Raw genomic sequence first — 22773 nt, 5'->3', positions numbered from 1 at the left:
CACAGCATACGCACACACTCATGCACAACGGCATACCTGCACACTCTCCAGTTACACAGATGTGCATAAACACACTGTGCACATACAAGCAGTCACATACACTGCTCACACCTCCCCCCATACATATATACAAAAACACTCATGCACAAGCACATTTTGAAACACCTCAGCCTATTTATTTTCATAATATGACATAATATTAATAGACAGTTTTCATAAATAAGCTAAAAACAGCCAGATAACCTATGGCTTAGTTAAGAATGAATCTCTACCAATAACAGTAAAAAGGCCACATAGTGAATCTCTTTTGTTTGTGTGATTTCTCAAGCTTTTTTTTTTTTTTTGTAGGAAAGCCTACAAGGTTTTAAAACTTCTCTTAATAGACAACGGGCATATAGTGTTTCTGTTTTTTTTGTTTTTATTTTTTAATTTGCTTTGGGTCATCATAGTGCTTTTTAATAATGATATACATTGTGGCTATAAACCTTTTTAAAATAAATAAATCCACTGTTGTTTACCATATCATTTCTAGCTTCTCAGCATTCTCAATTTTATTCTATTTTCTGGGACAGCCGTTTGGTTTTCAATTGGTCTTGTAGATTGTTTTTCGCAGTTTGGTAGTGCTAACATTAATCTTCCAAGCCTTTGGGTTTTTTAAACCTTTGATCTTTGGAATCTCTGAGACTTTTTCTTCTAATCAATGACTTTCATTTCATTCTCTTGCACTCCTACTTGTTTTTTCTAGGAGCGTTCTTTTCCTTATTTCGGTATTGCCTTTCACATTCTCGCACGCTGCTTCTTCTGATTCTTTGCTCTGGCCGTGAGTAGCTGTACATGCAGACAGACAACTAAAATTCATGATAAAAAGCCTGACATCATTTCCACAAACCCAAATATACATTTGTCATGCTGTGCACCTAATGGTTGTATGCATCACCAAAGCAATAAGCGAAGCATATTAAGCAGACATATTGGTGCTGAGGATCGATCCTTAGGAGAGTACAAGTAAATACAGTATTTCTCAAATAGATAAACACCACCTGAGTTTCCATCTTACCAAAGACGATTGGGAGCCATAACGAGAACCAGGAATTGCTTCTTTATGGGTTTCTTGGTTTTCGGTTGGGTAAAGAAGGGTCTGTAATTGAGATCAGGGCCATTGGTTCCATGATGGTCAAACAGGGACTGATAATGGCAGTTAAACAAGTAATATAGCTCATCTCTGACCCAGGATAATATTGTTTAGAATCAGAAAATACTTAGGTAACTAGGTATATTTAGTTTTTTTTTTGGAACTGGGTCTGTTGGCCCAGTTAGGCAATTTTAGACTAGCTCACTAAGTAAATGTGCAGGGACCTAGAAGTGAAATTGTGCTTTCCAAGAGGTTAGGGAAGGGCCAGGGTCTGTACCTGTTTGCTTCGGGTGCTGTTTCTAGCTACCCTACTGTGTCCCCAAGGGACACGGTTGCCAGGGTGCTGCGCATTCCTAGGCGCCCAGCCAGAACGGCTGGCCTGTTCCACTGGCAGAAACTAGTCCAGGCTGTCACGCTTCAATTCAATTTTTATTCTTCTCTTTGGTGTTGGTATCATTGGTGGTTGTGGTAAAAATAGCAGTCACAGCCTTTTCTATGGCTCCTTGCAGCAAATAAGGGCTTCACATGAATCCTCTTAACTTTTTGAGATAGCTCGAATGACCCTTTCCACTTGGTCGGTGGGAAATGGTCTCAAAAAAGTTAGATCGCACATTCAAGAGCCATGCTTCTCCCTCTCATGGCAGAAGTATTTACTGAACATCCACGTCACCCCACATTTGTTAGCGCCCTTATGGTGGCGCATAGGAGAGCCAATGCGAGACTCTGAAGTCCCTCACCCTTATGGGACTTTGTTGCCATAGTGATCTAGGAGCCACACCTTGAGATGCTCTGGATTCTAAGATGAATCACTGCTTGGAGGGAGCTGCACTGGAGGGCTGCCACACCTGCTGGTGCTTTTGCCTTTAGTGAGAATCTTTGATGTATTTAGTTACCAAGATTTCATTTATTACTTATTCTGCGACCTAGCTTAGCTGATAGTAAAATGATCCTTAGTTTTATCTAAGTATGTGGAGGTTAAAAATATGTTTTTGTATATATCAAATTTAATCCCCACAAGGATTCTGAAACTTATGTGTTAGATTGATTTCTACCTGATGACTGTAATAACGATACTGTTATTTTCAGATTATTTTCTGCTCTTTTAGGACTATATACCTTTCATTCATAGCATTTATCACAAGTGGGATTTCATATGTGTTTATATAATTCTTTGACCAATGGCTGTCTAAAATTTAAGCTTCAGGAGGATACTGGGTTCCCAATTTGAACTAGATAGTTAAGGCCTATTTATTGAATTCAGTTAATAAATGAGTGCCGGTATCAGCAGCAAGTGAATCTCACAACTATAGGCAAGGTACAAAGATTCTTAGAACCAGGGAATTTGGTTGCAGGATTTGAGTAATCCATGGCGTTTGGCAGAGGGACCTTGATTGATTCATCTTCACGATATGGATATATCTGCCTCTGGGACAGGATGGGCCATGCACTTGGGCCAGCATATCCACGCTTATGGCCATTTTGATATGAGGACTATCAACTTCAGGCTCTATATTTTCATGTCAAATATGATCTATATTGGTGAAGAGTCTTTATACCTAGTTTATTAACATAATAGATTCTGATGGTATGCTAACCTTTGTCACAATTATTCTGGGGGCACAGCCAGTTTCATTGCATTTTATGCTTCAAGACCATAGACAAAATCCACAGCTGCTTTGGTTATAGTGATGTCAGTACTTGTGTGACCATTAGACTCTGCACTTTTGACACTGTAGTATTTAATTACACATACTAGGTGTTAGTACAGGTGCTGGTCTATGGCTTCCTATAAATACTGAGTGAGCGGCACTCTGAAGGAACACTTCTATATGCAATGCAACTGCTTACACGAGAAAAATGACCCTCCCCCCCCCTTTTTTTGGAGGACGGTGTCTTTGAACTGTTTTATCTCTTGGGATGGTGGATTTATGCTGATCTAGCCACTTTTTCTTAAGTTGGTCTTTTTGGTAACCTATTGTTATTTCTGAGACAATTGACTAGAACTAGTGCAGTCTGTGCCATGGAACTGAGTGACATTAATTGACAAATAGGCAGGTTAATGACTCCGATGTTATTAAAACAGTGCACTAATGATCAACACCAGTGTGCTGACTTCAAAGAGAGCTCTTGGAACCAAGGAGAACTACAGGGATAAAATAAATGCAACACTCAAAATTAGCATATGTTTTCTCTGGATTCAACCAGCAACACAAATCCTGCTCAACTGTGCAGATCTGGCCACCATGGACTTAAGGACACCTAATTAGGTAACTTAATCACTCAATCTAATGAAGAGAATGCAACAGCACTCTGCTTATTTGGACCCAGGTCCTCTTCTCTGTGCTTGTGAACAGGATGTGTGATAACAAGATGTCAAAGCAATTGGTGCTTTGTTGGCTGAAGGAGGGCAGTCTACTGAAGCAGACAGAAGGAACAACCAAGGGTATGTGGGAGAGCCATTGCCAAGGAGGAGGTGGTGGCTCCGATCAGACCGTACTGACTTATCATTTGAGATGGGGCCATCAGCTAAGCATGTCTTACTTGTGGGGCAGAATCACAGGGCTCCAACAGTACTTAGTCTAGTGTCTTTATGTCAAGTACAGGCCAGACAAAGGAGCAGAAAGGTGTGGAGGAACAAAAGCTGATCTTTTAATCATACTGGTGCAAGTTGGAGTCACTGTTGGCCAGGTACTGATCCCTCTGCTCGGAGAGCAGGAGTTCTTGTCCTCAAGCTCACAGGAAGCAAGGTGTCGTAGGATACCTTGTTTAGGAAAACCTCTTCATCCCCAACCATGCAGATATTTAACCTTTTATCTGGCTTCTTTCATAATTTCCTGAGCAAATCCTTTCACGCGAAGTTGCTACACGTATTACAGTGTGGGAGTTACTGCAGTGACTTATGGAAGCGTATATTCGAGAAGGGAATAGAGAACGGGATGTGTTTCTTGTCTATAAGTCTCAGAGCTTTTCTCGGAGTACAGAGTGAGGCAAGAGTTAAATGAGAATAATTTAAAATTCATGGTTTGAGAAATAGATTCTGAATGAGGAAGATGAACAGTCCCATGAAAAAGTAGGAGGAAGCATAGAAGTTTCCATCAAGTGAGGTGAAGATTATCAGTGGATTGTGCAATGAGATGGGATAACATTGCTTAGCAGTTGATTTTCGCTAAGCCTCCATAGCGGGAGTTATATAAGCAAAGGAGGCCCCCCTTTTTTTTATTGCACTGTTCTTTTTTCTTTTCCTTCTCTTAAATTTCTTTTAAAAGAAGCCTAAGGAGCAGCATGCAAAGCATTCAGAATAATGCAAATTTACTCTCAAGTGCTGATAAATCTAAAATAGCCTTTTTTTCTTTTTTTTTTTTTTTTTTTTTTTTGCATTTGAACCAAGTACATTTCCTTGTACTGTGGAAATTTTTGTTTTGTGGTAGGTTGTGTCACATTTCTCACAATAAGCAGACTTCAACCAGCTTGGCCATTCCTGAAAACGAGGCCCAAAACATTTCTTTCAAAACCTTCCTTTTCAAGAATCTTTCTTTGTGTAGTCTCATGCACAGTAGTGTTGGTAGCAAAGAGGGCTTTAAAGGAAGAAACACACCGTATGAATAGCAAGGAATATTAAGTCAACCCAATTCTCCACTCCAAGAGGCAGAAAACAAGCTTTCTTGCAAACCAGTGGCAGGAAGTGTTTTTTAGACGAGAGGAGTTTGGGAATGGAGGAGGGGAGAAAGCCTCCTTACTCCACACCAGGACAGTGCACAGGGCATTTAATAAGAGTGGTAATGATAATAAACATTTACATAGCGCTCATTTTGTGCCAAGAACTTTCTGAGCAGTATTATCTGTATGCAGGTCAGTGAAGCCTCCCACACCCCCACGACATAGCTCTGTTTTTATCTTCTTTTGTGTGTAGGAAACTGAGGTACAGAGAGATGACAGGACTTGTCAGAGATCACACAGGCGGTGTGGCCTACTATGGTTTTGCCAGCTTTGCATGTAGACAAAGACAAGTGTTCAGAGGATGTGATTTGTGGTCCACCAGAAAGAGACCTCTCACCCCTATCCCAGTCAAAAATATTTCCGTGATGCTCTCTGAGATTCGTATCTTGGCATCTGAAGACTGACAGATAAAAACTTCATTTGAGGTAAGTAATAGCCTGTGTTGAAGGGAAAGTCTCAATAGATGAATCTGTTTCTTTTCCTACATGACTGAAGGAAAGGTGTTTTGAAGGAAGGAGGAAAAGGAAGCTAGGTAGTGTATGGGGGGGGGGCCTTGCAGGGTGGGGAGAAGGCAATGAGGGTGGGCAGCCGGTGGATAGCACCCTTCCCTCCCCGGGGATGGTGTAGGAAAGGTAGAAGGAGAGGCCAAAGAGGCCAGTAAATGGGCTTTAAGAGTCAGGCCCCTGAGTTGGTTAAGTGTCTGACTTCGGCTCAGGTCATGATCTCGCAGTTGTGAGCTCGAGCCCCGCATCGGGCTCTGTGCTGATGGCTCAGAGCCTGGAGCCTGCCTCAGATTCTGTGTTCCCCTCTCTCTCCTGTCCCTCCCCTGCTCGCTCTCTGTCTCTGTCTCTCTCAAAAATAAATAAACGTTAAAAAAAAAAAAAAAAGGGTCAGGCCCCTGAGTGGGAAACCATCTTTACCACTTTGTAGGTTACTTAGTTCAGCTCTTAAGTTCTCTCTTCCTTTACCTCTTGGATGGTCTTAAATTTTTAACAAGATGCTGAGGGTAACATATTTTAGCTCAGATGTTAACACAAGATGAAAAGCCAAAGTGCAGAACACAATCCAGAGCCAGGCTGCCGGGGCTTGGGAGGCTCGGGGCCTCATTCGTTGGCAGTGTGTCTTTGGACATGTTGCTAGAGCTCTCTGTAATCTGGAACCCATTACAGTGTCTACCTCCTCATAGTATCCAGGGGGATTGGTTGAATTAATATGACCTCGGCATATAATAATATGGCTATTTCCATAGCAAGCACTCAAAAAAAAAAAAAATAACAATTGACATCAGTAAGCAAAGTATAAATTAGCCTATTTAGATTATTTTCTAGCACATCCATGCCTTTTAATGGTACCTGTCAGCCTATTAACAAGCTCTCCTTATTGGCTTTGAACTTTCTTACACCTGCTGCGAACTCTTTGCCTGTTGTTTTGGTTAAATTCTCCCTTACTAAGCATAATGTTAGTTCAAAGTGTAATACAGTGGGTAATGAGGTGACATTTCATTCTTTTAGGCTTTGAGAAACAATCATCATAGGAATGAAAGATTCTGTCCTTGGGTTTGGATTGACAACCAAAGGGTGGAAGTGAATTGTATGTGCCTTGTTCTCTAGGTTATCAGGGAATGGGTTTGCGGCTTCCTGAGCTGTGTGTTCTGATGTGACACTTCAGAGTTTTGTTCCAGAGTTTTGTTCTAGAGATGCAGAAATGCAAGGAATCTAGCCAGGTATCCCCAGGCACTGTTGATGTATCCATTTACCAATATGTATTTGTTACTATTTTCTGGAAATATCTGTAAATGCTCTTGGTGCATTTTTAAAAAATTTTTTTAAAGTTTATTTATTTATTTTGAGATAGAGAGAGAGGGAGGGAGGAAAAAGGGGAGGGGCAGAGAGAGAGGGAGAGAGAGAGAATCCCAAGCAAGCTCTGCATCACCAGCTCAGAGCCCCATGCAAGGATTAAACTCATGAACCAAGAGATCATGACTGGAGCCAAAACCAAGAGTCGGTGCTCAGCAGACTGAGTCACCCAGATGCCCCAGTTTTCACCTCCATTTCAATGTGCTCTGAATGGCATGGTACACAGGGACATTGAGAACAAACATGAAATGCTGGCAATCATATTTTTCTAGTCAGTGATTGTTTACTCATCTATCCATCCACTTACAACATATTTATTAAGCATCTATTATGTGCCAGGAATCATTTCGGACACTGGGAATTCAGCAGTGTCAAATCCTTGCCTTCAAGGTGCTTGCATTCTAGGGAAGGGTGAGAGAGAATAGCCAAGGTCAGTTACGTATGCGGTGATAATGCACAGAAGGCTGGTAGGGAGGTAGAATGGCTAGGAAAGCATAACTGAGAGGGGTGCTTGAACAAAGACTTGGAGGAGTTTGGGAATGAGCTGTGTGGAAGAGCCTTTCAGGAACAGGAAACAGCAGATTGGGCTCTGTGCTGACAAGAGAGTGTGTGGCACATGTAGGCAGAACAGGAGTGCCATTGTCATAGCTGCAGGGGAGTGAGTGATGGGGAGTGACGGGGGAATAGAGTCAGAGAACAGGGAAAACCAAAGGATATCATGGTAAGGAATTTGACTTTACTCAGGGTGGCATGGGAAGCTAGTGCTTGGTCTCAGACAGAGGAGTACAGAGCCTGATTTTCACCTTCCTGGGATCGCTCATGCAGCTGAGTGAAAATAGACAGAAGGGGTAGGGAGACAACACAGGTCAAAGTAGAGAGGACAGTTAGGGCACTCCTAACATGATCCGGGGACTATGACTTGGATCGGGATTCTGGCCTGGTGGTGAGAAGTGGTTGGATTCTGGAAATATCCCAGAATGTAAAAATGGTACATACAGTCGCTCTGAAAAGTGGTTTGGCGGTTTCTAAAAAACAAAAACAAAAACAACCACCCCCCCAAACAACAAACAAACACAAAACCCTAAATATACACTTATCATGCAGCCTAGCAATTGCACTCCTGGGCAGTTATCTCGGAGAAATGAATACTTATGTTTACACAAAAACCCATACAGGGTTATTCATAGCATTTTCCTATGTAATAGTGAAAAACCGGGGGGCGCCTGGGTGGCGCAGTCGGTTAAGCGTCCGACTTCAGCCAGGTCACGATCTCGTGGTCCGTGAGTTCGAGCCCCGCGTCAGGCTCTGGGCTGATGGCTCGGAGCCTGGAGCCTGTTTCCGATTCTGTGTCTCCCTCTCTCTCTGCCCCTCCTCTGTTCATGCTCTGTCTCTCTCTGTCCCAAAAATAAATAAAAACGTTGAAAAAAAAAAATTAAAAAAAATAGTGAAAAACCGGAAGCCACCAAAAGGTCCTTCAATAAGTACATGGTTAAACAACTGTGGGACATCCATACCATAGAATACTATTCAGCAATTGAAAAGGAAGAAATTAGTGATACATACAATAATTTCTTAAACTCTTTTAATGTTTATTTACTTTTGACAGGGAGAGAGAGAGAGAGACAGACAGAGAGCAAGCAGGGGAGGGGCAGAAAGAGAGGGAGACACAGAATCTGAAGCAGGCTTCAGGCTCTGAGTTGTCAGCACAGAGCCCAATGCAGGGCTTGAACCCATGAACCATGAGATCATGACCTGAGCAGAAGTCGGACGCTCAACTGACTGAGCCACCCAGGCGCCCTGATACATACAATAACTTCTAAGGACTTCATGGGTATCGCTGAGTGAAAAACAGCCAGTCTCAAAGGATCACATGTTGTGTGGCTCCATTTACACGACTTTATCAAAATGACACAATTAAAGGGATGGAAAACAGATTAGTACTCTGCAGGGGGGAGGCATGGGGGGAGGTGGATGTGATTATAAAGTGGTGGCATGGGGAAGTCCTTTGTGACAATAGACTAGCTCTGTGTCTCGCTTGCAGTGGTGCTTATAGAAACCCACATTTTTTACTAACTGGCATGGTACATGTACCCCAACGTTGGTTTCCTGGTTTTGATGTTGTGCTATAGTCATCCGTAAGATGCAACCTCAACGCAAACTGGGTGAAGGGCACGCGGGATCTCTGTACTGTCTTTGCAACTTCCTGTGAATGTATAATTTCTTCAGAACAAAAAGTTAAGCAATATTATTAGCAGATGTGGGGAGAACCATCAGGGGAGGCAGGGAATGAAGAGGGTTCTGAGGGTCAGGCAGAGTTGTTCTTTCGTGGGGTCTTCTGCTTTCTTTGGCATTCTTGATAGCATTCGTGGTTCCTTTTCAATTTCCGAAGTTGTGTGAGGCGTAGAGCCCTTTAATAATAATAGAAGATGCTGATGAAGGCAAAAAATAAGCAGAGTCAACAGAGTTTGCTGACCAAGCTGATGTAGGGTAAATGGAAAAAGGATCTAAAGATTACTCCAAGAGTTTTGGCCTCAGCAACTGAAGAATTCAGTCGCAATTAACCGTAAAGGGGCTAATTTGGGGTTATGTATCAAGAGTTTAGTTTTAGTCATGATAAATTTAAGATGCCTATTTGACATCTTTGGAAATCATTAGCACAGAAATGGTATTTCGAAATACAAATCCAGATGAGATTACCAAGGGAGTGAGTACGGAGAATTTAGGGCCGAGCTTGGGATACTCCAACATTTAGAGATTTGGGAGATGAAGGGCAACCAGGAAGGAAGATCAGAATGGACTGTCCGGACAAGTAGGAGAAAAACTGGAGAAGAGCCAGTGAGGAGGAGTTAAAAAAAGATAGTTAAAGCCTGTCACAAAAACTGCTGAAATGTCAATGCGACAAAGACAAAACCATAGTTTTAGCAATGTGGCAGGCATCGGGGACCTTGATGGAGCTTTGAGGGTAAAAGTATGAGTGGCACAGATTCAAGTCACGACGCAAAGGGTTAAGTTCACCGCTCCTGAAAACTTCTGGGGAAACTTTGCTAGAAAGGGAAGGAGAAAATGTGGAAGTAACTAGGGAGAGGTCTGGGTTTTTAAATTTTTTTTTTTTTCAACGTTTATTTATTTTTGGGACAGAGAGAGACAGAGCATGAACGGGGGAGGGGCAGAGAGAGAGAGGGAGACACAGAATCGGAAACAGGCTCCAGGCTCTGAGCCATCAGCCCAGAGCCCGACGCGGGGCTCGAACTCCCGGACCGCGAGATCGTGACCTGGCTGAAGTCGGACGCCCAACCGACTGCGCCACCCAGGCGCCCCTAATTTTTTCCTTTTTTAAGATGGGAAGGAAAGGGTATGTCGTGTCTGACGGAGGCATCTAGTTTAAGAAGGAAAAATGGATGCTGCACGAGAGAGGAAAGAACGGCTGAAGAAATGCCCGAGAAGAGGCAGGAAAGCCTGGGATCTAGTGCGCAGGTGGAAGCCCTGGCCTTTCTCGGGAGAGAAGGAGGGTTCGAGGGTACAGACGTAGATAGGCGGGGCAGCGTGCGGAGGTGCGAGCTCTCAGGAGTTCTCTTGCGGTGGACCCTGTCTTTCCAGTGGAAGAGTAGGCAAGGCCACAGCAGCTGAGGGTGAGAGTGGGTAGGTGGGGCTGGACGTTTGAGGAAAAAGGGGAAAGTGGGAAGGAGAGCCAGGAGGGACGCCCCAGAGGAGACTTGCATGCTTCTTGGGCAGCACGGAGTGCCTATTAGGGCGGGGGATCCTGAGTGTGGCCGTGGGGCTTTCAAGCGCACCTTTGTTCAGCCACAGCGCGGACGCTGTATGCAGTGAGATCCTTCTACCATTATTGCCGTGTATCTGTCGTCGCAAGGGCTGTACTTCCCGTGTAGTCAAAGATTCTACATCCTGCAACACTTGTGACCTTGTGTCTCTCTTTATTCTTTGAGCTGAGAGGTTAATTTTGAAATCATGGATTTTGGAGGAGAGAAAAAGGGAGAAGAGACCATGCCTCATGAGGGGAGGTATGGAAATCATAGGCGAACAGGAAAAAGAACAGTTGCATATTTCATCAGTGAAGGAACATGAAAGGGGTTTAAGCCACTAACATGCAAACAATGGCCGTTTTAGCTAAATGAAAGAGTCGAGATATTTTTACTTGTGTCACATTCACTCAAACAAATATTTATTGAGAATCCAGGCACCGTGCTATGTCCCAGGGATGTGACAGCAGATGGTCACTGCCCTCAAAGAGCTGTAGGTACTGTGCTAGCAGAAATGTGAAAAGCGTGGCGAGTGCAAAAAAGCAAGGCTGGAAATACACATTTGGGAACCAGCAAGGGAGGTACTTGAATCCCATCTGGGCAGTGGGTGGAAGTGATTCAGAAGGAGGCTGAGCTCAGGATGCTGGTATTGAGATTTACCGGAAAAGGGAGGGATACCCAAGTGGCGAGCCTGGGGTGGGGGTTAGAAAGGCATTCGTGCAGAAGGTGAGAACAAAGATGATGGGGCAGAAGGGGACAGAAGCAGGGAAATAAGGGCTCCCTGGGAGAGTCTGTAGGGCTTGTGGTCAAAAGGCCCCAGTGTGAGGACCAGAGTGGAGAGGAACCGTGGGTGAGTAAGGACGAGAAGAGACGGGTGGGAGTAGGTTCTGACCTCGGCCCCGCGTTTTATTGCAAAAGCTGTGTTCCAGCTGCATCTTGTTGCAAGGCTGTCTGGGACCTCTGAGGGAAAGCGGAACTGACCTGAAACAGGGAGGGAGGGGAAGAAAGTCAGCTTACTGGTAGATGTAGCTTCGAGAGTCCCCAGGGGGTGAGGCTCAGCACTGAACCTGCCTTTCTCGGCTGCCTAAACCTGGATCAGAGTTTGTACAACTTGTCAGTAAGCTGGTGGGGAGTGATGGAAGAGCCCTGGACTAGACAGACCTCGGGAGGCTTGGGTTCCTGTCTCCGATGCACACCCATTGGGCAGGTCCTTTACCTCTGCATCCTACTCTGCTCATCTGTGAAACAGGCTCAGATTAGTCATTCCCAAGGAATGTCCTCTTGTGCTGTGTGTTAAACCTTAGTGCCTCGAAGGCTATGGTATTTCATTCCCCATGGATGCCCAAGTGCTGGGCCTTTTGCATGCATGTGACCTGTCCTAATCCAGGCCTCTGGTGTCGTGCATTTGTGACCCGTCTGCACCTGGCCTCCTATTCTGTCGTTACTTAGTGTTACTGGTTGCCACGGAAGATTTGGTAGTTTTGCAGAGAGGATGCTGGACTGTCAGACTTGCGGGTGGATGCCATGACAGGAGGGAGGAACGTGTGTAATAACCATGCAGATGATGATGAAGATGGTGGTGATGAGGATGGTGATTCTAATAGCCAATGTTTATTGATCACCTACATTTTAAAAAATATATTATCACATTTAATCGTCACAACAACCCTCTGGTATAAGCATTTCCATGATTTGCTTATACCCGTGGTTCAGAGAAGTGAGGTAACTTTCTCAAAGTCACACAGCATTTGAATCCGTGTAGTCTGGCCGTGGGCCTTCCCTTCACTATCACAGCAGGCTGCCTCCCTGTGTATAGGACTGACAGCCTTGAGCAGAGTGTGTGTATTGAGGGGAGAAAGGGGAAAGATGGCTGAACGTTGAGTCCATCATTCTTGCTGTTCCATGGTAGGCTCCCAAGTACCTAATGCTACCAGCCAAGTTATCCTCTCTGTCAGTTGACCGGCTGAAAACTTTAAGGGTTAATAACCAGTGCAAGATGAAACTTCCAGCTGTACCAGCAATGTCATTCAGCCAGGACAGAATGACTTTACAGGGGTTACGGGCCTTCAACTCATTTACAATGATGCAGGGAGTTTGGAAGCTGCACTCTTGCCTCACCTTCCTCCCCGGCTTTGGAGGGCGCCCCCTTGCCCCCTTGTTACTTCAGCCTCCTCTGGCCAGACAGGAAACTCACCACGATGGGACATCCTGTGGGTCTGTTTACAGAAGGGAAACATGTAATTTGGAAGCAGTTACAAGCTGATTCTGTGACCGTTCATGCCATGGAAGGTAACCCGCGTTTGTGTCGTACCTGACAGCTTGCAAAAAGCGCTCTTTTCCGATACAATTATGGTTAACATTCACTGAGTACCTACTACGTGCCAGGTTCTGGGCTAGGCAGTTGTGTGATTTCATGCAACCCTCCCAGTAACACTTCGAGTCTGGTTTCATTGTTATCTCCATGTTACAAATGAGGAAACTGAGACACAAAAGTTAAGTGAGTTGTTTAAAGTCACATGGTTAGTATAAAAGGGATTTGACTCAGGCCAAAATGATCCACTATAAAACAGGAATGCGGATTTCCTGTTTGTTTTAAGGAAATTTCCTTTGTTTGTCAAATTCAAGATGTGGCAACAGGGTTATTAGAAGTTTTCGGTTTTACGAGGGACTCTAACTACAACTTGAACGATGAAGAACTTTTTCCTTCGTCAGAAATCAAAACCTCCTCTGTCCCGCAAGGAATCTTTAATAATTTTCAGGTCTTTTCGCTAGCATGCCTTGGGCCATTTTTGTAAATAATTATCCCTTTGTTAAAAACGTCCTACAGCAGAGGTCAATGGGTAAAGGAAAGAAATGACACATTTCTAAAAATCAGCTTTCCTCTTTCAAGTTCTTTTCTGGCCACTTCTTTTTCCTGTTGTGTAATCAGGCAGTTTTCGGTTTGATGAGGCAAGTCTGCTGTATCCTTTTGCTATGGAGTTTGGTGGTTGGTCTTTGCTGATGTTTGGGGGCCAAAATTAGGCCGAGGGCCCTCTTGGCCGCGTTAGTCTCTGCTAGGCACTTAGCGTCCCCTTAATGCTCGGTAGACGTTAGTTACCGATGATGATAACAAGGTACACAGCATTGGCTGTTCCTGCTGTTCAGCTTCCCTCTTAGGGGAGAGACAGCAAGAAGCAGAAATGATGGCCACTTCCCTGTTTAAAACAAGGCTCCTTGGGTGATGCAACTGTCCATTACCCTGTGAATAATCTATTGTGCTAAGAATGGAGGGACTAATTTAATTTCTCTCGTGCTACCAGGATCTGCAGTAACTCATATGATGATGCTACAGTGGCTTGCAGTTGTCTTGCTGGAGAATGACTAAGAATTTGGAAAATGTAATCCCTTGTGGTGATGCTGTTCATATTTTTTTTCACTCTGCTGACCAACATTGCTCTCCCTTAGCCTCCAGAACTCTTCATGAAGCCTGTGTGTGTGAAAGTGATTCCGGCTCTAAGGCGATGAGAGCTCTGTGCTTTCCCTCTTGTTTTGTTTTTTGTTCTCTGCCTCCTGATGAGCCCTGTGGCTGCCTGGACCCGTTTCACACGGTGGCTTCTTAGCCTGAGATGGATCTTCTTCTATCAGTGTTTTCACTCTGCTATAATTTCTGTTATCAAAAACAGTAGGGAAAGGCTTGACTTCTAAAACTTAGAGTAGGCTTAGAGAGTAAGTGAGCATATTTGCTAGTATGTGTAAGTGTTGGGATGCTGAAAGTGCTCAGTTTTTAAGCAATCCAGGGATCTGAGTGCTTTATAAATATTTAAGACTGTCTTGTTTGGACGTTTGAGAGACTAAAAGTGATGGGTAGATTGTGTGACTGCATTGATTGTTCAGTTCAACTCTTGTTCCAGGCAGTTGTGAAGGGAGAGTCTCCTGTTGGGGTCCGTGCATGGGTACGGGATAGAAGAACCCCATTTTCCATGTTCAGACAGGGTGTTGTGCTCTGAGGAGGAGAAACCTACCCTTGGGATTTGAGGTGGCTGAGCACTGTCTGGGGCTCTGGGATCCTTGCCTGTGTTTGGGATGGTGCCAGGGGGTGTGGGGGGTGACTTTGTCCTTGTGCAGGATGGATTAGCTCCCTTGCTAAGTGACCTGGCAAATGGGTTGCAGAGCTTGGAGCATCTTGGCGGGGAGCCCAGGCTTGCTGGAACCTGTGGAGTTTAATTTTGTGTGTCAACCTGCCTACATGGGGCCCAGTTGTTTGGCCAAACACGAGTCTAAATACTGGCTGTGAAAGTATCCTTTAGATGTGATTAACATTTCGATCAGTGCACTTAGAGTAAGGCAGATTAACCTCCACGATATGGGTGGGCCTCGTTCAATTAATTGAAGGGCTTTTGAGAAAGCACCGAGGTCCTGGAAGAGAAAGGAATTCTGCTGGCAGTCTGTCTGTGACCTCGAGACTGCAATATCAACTCCTGCTGGAACTTCCCAGTCCGTCCTGGACTTGCCAGTTCCTACCATCACTTGAGCCAATGACTTAAAATGAATTGCTCTGTGTGTGCGTGTGTGTGCGCGTGTGTGTGTAGCTGTTGGTTTCGTTTCTCTGGAGAGCCCTAATACAGAACCCTACTGGATCCTCAGTGGAGACTTCAGCGTGTGTTTCCGACGCTGTTGGAGGAAATGTCACCTGGGCTTCAAGTGTGGCTGCCCTTCCAGGGTGGCCTTGAGTCCCCAATTTACTCAGGCTGCCTTGTGGTTTGGACTTCAACGTCAGTGGATTGTGATAGCTCACGTCCCTTTGGCTTCCAGCTCTCACGGGTGACAGATGGCTTGTTTGTATTTGCAGACTGGGATTTATTAGCCTACCCTGAGTATATGGCAATGTCTCTGAATCTCTGTTTTCTGTCTCTTAAGGATTAGGTAGAGAGGCATCATTGTTTAAAGGAGGTCAGTTGGAAGAGTCCTTTTAAAATGTTCTCGGAGAGCTAACATGTGTGATAAATATTATGCCTATTTAAATGATCTGACGAAAATATTCCTTTGTAACAGGGGAGAAATAGTAACCATGCAGACAGTTCCACTGATTGTGTCTATTTCAGTTCCCTTCATGTGCTTAGGGTGGACCCATCTGGGAAAAGCCACCTCCTTCATGGACCTCCAGCGTCACTGGACAGACCTAAATGTGGCTGAGGGAGTTAAAGCTTCTTTGTGAAATGGAAATGACAGAACATATTATTCTAGAAAGTTCTCACACTTTCATTCATGACTGGACACAAGTTCTCAACTGGAATTGTCTCCCAGAGGCAAAAATCCCAGGCAGAGAGAGAAGTTCCCAGTTTATTTTTAAGGGATTGGTGCAAAAGAATAGAATCACCCCCACCCCCAGCCCCTGCCCCGACAAGGCATAACACATTTTATGGTTCTCTGGGGAAGGATCCTTTTCCATTGCTTTTTCTTTGCTGTGTTTGATTTAGAGCATGCAGCATCTCTCTCAAGTGTGTTTATTCCTTTTGGTTAAGTAGTGCCTGTGATGTTTACAGCCTAAAAGAGTAAAACATATCTGTCATGTCTTAAAAAACCTAACCAACCAAATTGTCTTTGGAGACTTTTTGATTTCTTAATAAAATATATTTTAAAAAGTTGAAAAGCCCAGATTTTTAACTATGTATCTCAAAATAGTATTTTATTTTATTCAGGAAAAAATTTTTTTGGATTAATCTTGCTTAATAATGTCTTTATTTTTAAGTTTTACATTACTTGAGGACCAGCCTTGGGATATTGTGATATATTAATAACATTTAATGTAAAATAGTTTCATCTGTGTCTATAGAATCTGAATATTTCCTAGATTTCACCAGCTTATGGGAGTCACCTGACCCAAGTGACTTTCCTGGTAGTAATCCTCTGGTGCTATGGATTAACAGCCACTTCTTTCAAGAGGCAAGCCCTGATGTGTCATGATTATTGTGTTGCTCAGGGAATCGTCCAGAAGACAGAGGAGGAGAGGGACCCTTGTAATACAGTCACTGCCTGGGGGGCTGCTGTCCTTGTGCTCTGCCTGCTGCCAGTCCCAGCTGTTGCTGGGAATCCAGCTGTCCTGGCCTCTCTGGTCCAGTAGAGTGGCCTCTGTGTCTCTACTTGGCATGCAAGGCTTGGCCTTGACCTCTCATGAGCTGGAGCATTTATCCTTGGAGTTGCCATGGCCGGGAATTCTGCCTCCTGACTCCTGGGGCTTGCTCATCTCACCCTTTGGTCAACAGTAAAAGGCCCTTCCTTCTAGAGCCCCTCCCTCCGTTCTTGGCCATGCGGGTGTGTGGGAGCTGTCTCATGAGAGAGACTCCAAGAGATACAGCTATTTACATTATTTTACCAAGTTCTTCTGGCAAAATTTGCACAGCAGAGAGGCTTAGGGTCTTAGAAATACAACTCTGCACATTAAAAAAAAAAGTCTTTCTATATATTTCTCTCCTTTTTAGGGTGCATAGCAGTCCTGCTCCCATCATTTTTGTGGCCCAGAGGAAGAGTAAAAAAATGGAGACTAACATATAGAAGTCTAAAGACTTAAGAGTATAAATCAAGTGAACATGTTATATAAAATGTATCTTATCCTTTTATATTAAAGTTTTTATTTATTTATTTTGAGAGAAAGAGAGAGAGAGAGTGGCATGAGCACAAGTGGGAGAGGGGCAGAGAGAGAGAGAGAGAGAGAGAGAGAGAGAGATGGAGAATCCCAAGCAGAGTCCACACTGTCTGAGCAGAGCTTGACTTGGGGCTCAAACTCATAAACCATGAGATCATGACCTGAGCCGAAGTCGAGAATCGGATGCTTAACTGACTTGAGCCACCCAGGCGTCCCTCTTATCCTTTTATTTTAACAAATGTCTCTTTATTACAACAAATCTTCTATTTTAAATTTCAGCCTTTTAATGTTTCTGAATTTGTTTTATATTTTCTATCATGATTTTAGCTTGTTTTGAACCTCGGTGATCTAAAGTATAAAAAGATAAAATATAGTTTTACTAACAATGTAAAAGATTTGAACACATTTAAAAAATAAATGAAAATAAATGTAAACCCTGAAAAAACTCTTTTCATATTTTCAAAAGGACAATTTTTTTTCTGAAATATTAAAAAAGATGTACTGAAATTAGGAGATAAAATTCAAATTGGAATTAATGGCTATCATACATTGCAGTGAATCTTTTAAATAGAGCTGGTATTAAAACTTTCTGAATATAAATTAAATCATTTAAATATGACCATAAAAATAAAACTATTATTACTTCTAGTGTTCAATGTCCATCTACTTGCTGGGCGTAGAGAAATGATATTTTGCTTCATGGATGTCATGTCTGGATCTCTATGTATAGCTTAAGAGTATAAACTTAAATATGCATAATTTAAGAGTAACACGAACTGTTGAATACGGAAGGAAGTCCCTAATCTTCCACATGCAACTGTTGTGAATGGTGGTGTGCTAATTTGCCAGTGTCTCCAGAACCTCAATTTGGAACATGAAGAAAAGGAAGACAACGGATGCTTAGTAGCAATGGGAAATGATACGCTTTATTATGCAAGAATCCATTATTTCATAGTATCAGAGAGGATTATGACACGTTTTTTAATTTGTTTTTCCCTTACTTAAATACTTGGGCTGCTTGAATCCTCCCTGTGCTCTGAAGCATTGTCAATCACTGAAACTGGCAGTGGCATAGACCATACAACCTTCATGGCATTTGGATACAGTTGTTGTGTCTTTCAAAGACAGGGCCAGAATGTGAAGTTTCCCTGGGGATTGAATGGCATTAGTAATGAGAGCAGATATCTAAGACTATGGATTGTGCTGAAATTCTGAGTCCTAGATCCCAAGAGACAGAGATACCCAGATGTTCTTTACTGAATTCCTTTCGCTTGGGTTCAAGGCCTTACGTGCCATCCAGAGACTGAGTTTTATTTTATTTATTTATTTATTTATTTATTTATTTATTTATTTATTTAATGTTTATTTATTTTTGAGACAGAGACAGAGCATGAACAGGGGAGGGGCAGAGAGAGAGGGAGACACAGAATCTGAAACAGGCTCCAGGCTGTCAGCACAGAGCTCGACGCGGGGCTTGAACTCACGGACCGTGAGATCATGACCCGAGCTGAAGTCGGACGCTTAACCGACTGAGCCACCCAGGCGCCCCCAGAGACTGAGTTTTAAAGGGTGGGTGTCAGTTTATTGCCTTGCACTGTACCTGCTGGCACCTTCCCTTTGGGTAGTCAGGTCTTGTGCTAAGTCTCGCTCATCACACCAGCCTTTCATTTACAGTGCTTTTCTCTAAAGCATCTGTTTTTCTCTGGACTTCTCCAGCAGACATTTTTAATGTACATGAATATCGTTGTCACTGTTCAAATCCTTTCTTACAGAAATGTGGCTAGAACCTTTTTGCATGTCCCTGAACATCCTATGATGGTGAAAGATACTTCTTAGGGTTTTAGGAAAGACCCTAAGTACTTCAGGAGAGTTGCCTAAATCCACATGCTGGCCCAGCACCATCCCAGTTTAATGTACCAAAAAAGCATGCTGTTACATTTAAATTATCATCTTTCTAAATGGTTTCTTCTCAACACTGATGGTCTAAAAAATGACAACATATTCCAGATATTTAATGTGCTTTGAAGATGGTCTGCTCCTTGGTTCTTCTAGTGATCTTACTTCCACATAGGAGGTTGTCTCCACCCCCGTGTAAAAATAGAGACAATTTCTCCTTCTTGGGCAACACCCTCGGTTTCTAGTCTTTTGGCTTCTCTGAGAAGGTCTCTCTCCCCAGCTCATCTGTAGCCATGCAGAGCAGATCCCACTCAGGTAATTTATAAGAGTAGAGAATTTAGGGGCCCAAATGATTTCTGGCTGAGACCAAGCATTTAACTTTCTGGGTATCATTCATCTGTTCTGTATCTCTCACCAGTTGTAAACTCTGATTGTAATTCTTCTTCAGCCACCTGTTTTCACACCAGTGTCACCTTTTCAGCGCCTCCCTTAAGTGTCAATTTCATACCCCCTGGGGCCCTTCTTCCCTTTTCCTTCCCCCACCCTCCATATTGAAATTGGCATGGTGGCCTAGGGCAGGCCTTGAATCCTAGCTCCACCATTTGCTACAATGTGACTTTGGAAAACATCCACCCTCTCCAGAAGTGTCAGTTTCCTCATTGTTAAAGTGAGGATTGTAATGTCTACCTCCTAGGGTGGTGGGCAGGATTAAATGAGATAATGCAGGTAAAGCACTCTGCAGAGATCTGACACAGAAGGACAGTAAATAGTATCTATTGTCATTTAGAAATCCCTCCCCCTTGTTTGTCTTCAGGTTGTTTCACAGCTGTACCTGAACATTGGCTCCACTGAAGGAAGAGAATTGAAAGGGAATTTGAATTTCAAAGCGAACAACAGAAGCAACAGTGTTGCCATAATCTGCAGGCTCTTACTTGAACACAGAAAAGCAGGATGCCTTCTCAGAGATAAACTGCCTTAAGAAAGGAGATTGTTCCACGGATGTTATCAAAGCTTAATGAACTAAATATTGTCCTTCTCTCCAGGTATGGGTTTTGGCACTATTTCCATTTCCAATGGAGTTGAAGTTATTCATAGAACATTACCTTTTATAAAATCCTAACAAGCAAATCCCCACCAAATCCCTAAAATGGAAAAATTCAAACCCAGTCCATCTGGCTCTCACGTTGTTTTAGCCCTCCCCCCACCTCCCGATAATGGTTCCCCAGGGCAGTAAGGGTGGGCAGGCGGGCAGTGTGAGGACCTGTGCTGCTCACATGTGGTTTCCGCAGGAAAAGAGGTCGCACTTTGCTTACGAGGAAGCTCTACTTCTGGTCCTGCAGGCAGTTTGCCATCCCAAACCCAACCAGCCAACCAAACAACGCCCCCACCCCAAGAATTTGTACCTTAAAGGAAATAGAACTTGAGGTAAATGAGAAAAAAAAAAATAAAACATCTATTCAAAGCATCCGATGCCTTAGTGAGCAGAAGAATGACACCTTCCTGGAATTAAAGTAATTGAAGCTGTCTTTTAACATGTGAATTGTCTATCTCTGCTTGCTTCCTCTTAGCCTTACCGGGCACTCCAGAAAACTCACAGCGTTCCCTCCCTCCGGCTTTTAATCGCGCTGTTCCCAGGCCACAGCCCTCTCTGTAGCTGTCCAGGAATCCTAATGGTTCAAGGTCTTGCTGGACTTTCTATTCCTCCTGAGACTTCCCTTCTTCCTGCTGCCTTTTCATTATTCTACAATTTTTTTCAGTTACATTTTTAACTATGTAGGAGCAAAGACCATGTCTTGTAGTTTTAAAAGGCCACCTCTCTTACAGTGCCTGGTTATAGTTCTGGGCACACAGTAGATGTAAATTGAATACATTTTATCTGATGTTTCGAAGACCTGCCTTTTACTTGACCAGAAAATAAGAAAATTTTGCCAAGTCTTTTATCCCTTTCAAAATAGAATTTTTAATTAAAATGTTTATTTTTTTATTTTTGAGACAGAGAGAGAGAGAGAGAGAGAGCGCGAGCATGAGTGGGGGAGGGGCAGAGAGAGAGGGGGACAGAGGATCCAAAATGGGCTCCTGGCTGACAGCAGAGAGCCTGATGCAGAGCTCAATCTCAAGAACCCTGAGATCATGACCTGAGCTGAAGTCAGATGCACAACCGACTGAGCCACCCAGGTGACTCCTTTCAAAATATGATTAATAAGACTTTGAGAAAAACCCTGCTTCCTTTATGTTTTAAAATTTCTCTGCTCATAGGATTCTCAGATTAATGCAAGGCTGCATCCTGGACAGTGAACATTAGAACATTAGAACATTATACTTCCATGTAAGCAGGGAAGGGGGCCAGGTGTGCCTGAAAGTCATCTGGAAGAGTGAGGATGGTAGAAACACCAAACTAGAAAATAAAATTCGTAAACACTGTAGAGGTTTTACTGTTACCCTAAAGATCATTCCAAATGTACCAGACAACAACCTCAAATTCCCATGACACTAAACAAGCAGGGCTTCTGGAAAATCATCGCTTTTCGCTTGCCTGTTTTTCTTGATTCGACAAAGAAAACAACATGTAAATGGGTCTCGGCGTAGTGGCCAAAGGAAAAAGGAAAGCCTCAAACTCAGAAGGTCGTGAGTGTGCGATGACCTTTAGTTACTTTTCTCCTTTTTATCTGCTGCTGTTTGTGATTCAGGAAAAACGGCTCTTCATGTTGTCCGGGCTAAACCTGCTCTGGCTTTCCTTTCCATTTTTAAAAGGCTCTCAGCAGATGCTATCTTCTGGAAAACAAAACAAAACAAAAACAGCACAAACCCACAGATCACTCTCCCTCCCTCCCTGTGTAAAACCTGCACGCTCTGAAGTGAGAAAACAGTGGTTCTTCTGTCTTTTTATTTCTCTGTGTGCAATGGTAACTTTGGCTGTGTGCTTACGTCTCATAGAACCTTCTTATTTTAGGGTATTTACATTATGTTCTTTGTTGCATTCACATTAGAGAATATAGCTAGGGAAGGTTTTACTAATTACAGCATAAATCATTACAGTGGCTACACAACAGAGGCAGTTGATAGATGGATTATCGAAAAGGAAACGCTCTATCATCATTTTCTGTTCTCTTGGCAGAAATGCCATTTGTATGAGGCAAGCAGGTCTGGTTAGTTCTGTTGCTGATTTTAATCCTTCCTATTTTTCCTTCCTTCTTGCCTCCGCCCCCGCCCCTCCCATTCTCAGCCTGCTATGCAGTGGTTCTAAGGTATAAAGACGTCCCAGAGTCCAGTATTTGCCCACTTAATATAGGAAGCAGGACACGGGCTTAGGTCTGCTGCTTTCGTTAAGATCAACTTGTGTAGCTGCATTTTAGCTCATGGACACAGAATCAAACTTCTAAAAATGTTTGGTTTCCATGTTTACTCCACTCAATGTGATTCTTGGTAGTGTCTGACTCATTGTGTCACACAGATTTTTCCACATATTTTAACATGTATTTCCCTCCAGTCCTTGTTGAATTAAATTTCAGTGCTCCTTAGTTCTTGCTGATGATTCTTTTTCAGGAATGGTGTAATAGTAAATTAAAACAAAACAAAACAAAACAAAACAAAACACAGTTCCTGGGAAATCTGACATTTTTAAGGCGTGTTTTGATTTTGCAAGAAAATGAGTGTGACTTTTTTTTCAGTCCCTGCCCAGCTATTTGAGAAAAATCAGAAAGTGGAAGCTAAATAGGGGCTAACGTGTGTCCCAGTGTGTGATGAGGAATAGTCAATAATCACTTGTAAAGCCCCTGGAGTTTGCCTGTCACT

General features: G+C 43.3%; 1 long non-coding RNA gene across 2 annotated transcripts in view; it reads left to right on the top strand.

Moving 5' to 3' along the window:
* LOC116737903 overlaps positions 1-22773 on the top strand; it is a 107778-nt gene that overhangs the window by 30034 nt on the left and 54971 nt on the right. The window contains exon 6 of one of the 2 annotated variants that reach the window (XR_004343242.1): positions 19796-20024. This is a non-coding gene — a long non-coding RNA (uncharacterized LOC116737903). Of the gene's footprint in view, positions 1-19795; positions 20881-22773 lie in introns of those variants that run through there. The other variant, XR_004343240.1, reaches the window with a different exon arrangement.

This window comes from Lynx canadensis, chromosome A1 (genome assembly GCF_007474595.2).
Source record: "Lynx canadensis isolate LIC74 chromosome A1, mLynCan4.pri.v2, whole genome shotgun sequence".
Taxonomy (NCBI): domain Eukaryota; kingdom Metazoa; phylum Chordata; class Mammalia; order Carnivora; family Felidae; genus Lynx; species Lynx canadensis.
The sequence above is the reverse complement of the archived record's forward strand: the minus strand, read 5'-3'. Positions and strand labels throughout refer to the sequence as shown.